Source organism: Penaeus vannamei, chromosome 25, assembly GCF_042767895.1.
Source record: "Penaeus vannamei isolate JL-2024 chromosome 25, ASM4276789v1, whole genome shotgun sequence".
Classification (NCBI taxonomy): Eukaryota; Metazoa; Arthropoda; class Malacostraca; order Decapoda; family Penaeidae; genus Penaeus; species Penaeus vannamei.
The window spans coordinates 27,825,399-27,827,898 of record NC_091573.1 but is presented as its reverse complement, the minus strand read 5'-3'; the positions used below and the strand labels follow the sequence as shown (position 1 = coordinate 27,827,898).

Genomic DNA, 2,500 nt, shown 5'->3' with positions numbered 1-2,500 from the left:
AGAGATAATAATAATAATAATAATAATAATAATAATAATAATAATAATAATAATAATAATAATAATAACAATAATAATAATAAACATATATCAAATATGGAAAAAGAAAGTTACACAAATGCTTTTCTGACAATAATATCAATATCAATGATACTGATAATAACAATTATAAATTTCAAAAATTCCTCATTAGATTGACCCTTCCAATACCAGTCACACCATCTGTTAAAAAAAAAATAGTGTATATGTCTTCCAAAATAATCTCTACCCATTTTTTTTTCTCACTTCCTTTCTCTTTGTAATATTTCTACAAAGGACCTTCCTCATCATGCTCTGAAATATCACTAAAGAAATGAGCTGGAAAGGCATGTAGTGATTTCTCTTCATATAGTGAATGTGATTTAAAAAGTTCTTAGTAGTTCTGTGAATTACTTGGCCCAGGCTTATTTTGCTCAAGTAAGTCAATGTGAGCTTGAAAACAGAAGATAAAAGTAATGATAAAAGTAGGGGAAGGGGAGGAGAAATGAAATAATAATAATAATTTTTTTTTTCCAGGTATGGTCGAACTTCACATTAAGCCGATGCTAAAATTCCTACCCTCACACACTTGCATCAGTTTGTGAATATATATGTAAAAAAATTGCAAAATCTATACAATTAACGAAACCTATCCTTCCTCATATAAAATGTTCTTTTAATCATTCTAGCCTATAAGAGCAACTAACATTAATCCATTTCATCTTCTGAAATATATTTTTTTCCTCTGACTTCTCAACCGAAAATCAATTGCCACATTGGCTAGGATAAGACACCCTGAGAAAATTCAAGAACAATGCAAAGACACAAGTAATCTGCAAGAACTAGAAAATACTAATTTTGTGAATTTTATAAAACACAGGAGAGGATAATCTTCCTACCTATATCATAATCTAAATCCATGTTAAAATTAAAACTAATAAAAAGAATGCCATGAAACATCTGTATTCATAGAAAAAAAATTATTATATCAATGTGCTGAAAGGTCTATAAAATTGAATAAACATCCAACAAACCCAAACATGGAAACAATTGCCAATTGCTTCTTCACGCATGAGAAATACCCAGCAGATCTTGTTCCACTTCAATTATTAATGGTCCAAACCATTTTTTGACTAAGCTATATTCTAGAACTTTGTCATACATATACTAACTAAGTGCTCTCTGATAACTGCAACATCAAAAAATATACCTTGACCTCTCTTTTTTTCCTTTAAGGTTGGTATAAGATTTTAAAAAACTCTTCATGCAACATTTAAGATACAAAGCCAAAAAACTTTCCTCCAAACAACAAACAACTAGATCCTCCTTTTGGACAAAATCTCACAATCAACAATCGTTTCGTTTCAGTCTCCACATAAACTAATGATTTACAATATGCTTATTTTTATTCAGGAGGGAAAACTCAAACAACTTAAGGCACATTAACAGGAAAGTGTTGGGGATAATTATACTAATCTTGCTTAAACTACTCCTAATTATCAATTCATTGCAACTATTCCACTAATAATTTTGTAGAGATAGTGTACCTTGGCTGTAGAACACTGGCTTTGCAACTGCAAGGTCCTCGGTTCCTAGCTGGCCATGCCCCTCCCAGCTGTGAGGGAATTCAAGCGTCAGCTGCTGGAGTCTAATATTGGGTAAAAACAAACTGAACACATTACTGCATCTTCCTATGGCTTAGTAAACATGTTCCTATTTGGACATGTCCCTTACATTCACCTGAATTCTGACTGGATAATTCCATGTCTGAGAATGCATTGATAAACCATTTAATTTCCAAGTGTCCCTCCAGAATTACCAGGGTGACAAAGAAAAAGAAATTAAACATTATCCTAAAGAAGGATTTAGAAGCTAAAAGTTTAAATTTTAACACTAAATGCAAAGCTTCCAAGGCAGGCCTTCTTTTCTCCAGACAAACGTGTCCATAATCTTTTTAAATCTTATGAGCTTCTGAGAAAATGTTAGGTGGAAAAACTTTTGAGAAAGGAGAGGAAAGGAAAGGGCTGAGAAATATATATAAAGAGATATGCATTTATGGTTAAAAGATAGAAATGATCTTTCCTTTGAATAATGTTAGTCAACAATATAAAAAATTACCTCCAGATTGACTAGCAATTAGCTTCTAGAAACAAAGACACAGTTGACATTTAGAAAAGTGTTTACATGACTAAAAAATAAATGTCTTATCAAAATCATTTACATAAACTTTTGTGAAACCAATTACATATTAGTATTCAATAACATCATTTTAACAGACTGACCAGATCATCAAAGCATGTAGCAATATCCTTTTTTGATAAAAAAATAAAATAATGTAACACTAAAGATGTTACCCAGAAATGTGGCACATATATATCAAAATTCCTTTAACGCATTACTGTACCATCGACTCTCCTCTTAACAGACAGAAACATAAACTGCAAATAATATCTGCAAGTCCATACAATTTATACATACAACC

General features: G+C 31.0%; 1 protein-coding gene across 1 annotated transcript in view; it reads right to left on the bottom strand.

Moving 5' to 3' along the window:
- Nucleotides 1-2,500, bottom strand: part of subdued (anoctamin 1) — a gene marked incomplete at its 5' end in the record, with an annotated part of 41,224 nt that overhangs the window by 5,105 nt on the left and 33,619 nt on the right. The window contains 1 exon segment of the mRNA XM_070139364.1: nt 1-2,500. This exon segment is cut by the window's left edge and continues 5,105 nt beyond it; it is cut by the window's right edge and continues 572 nt beyond it.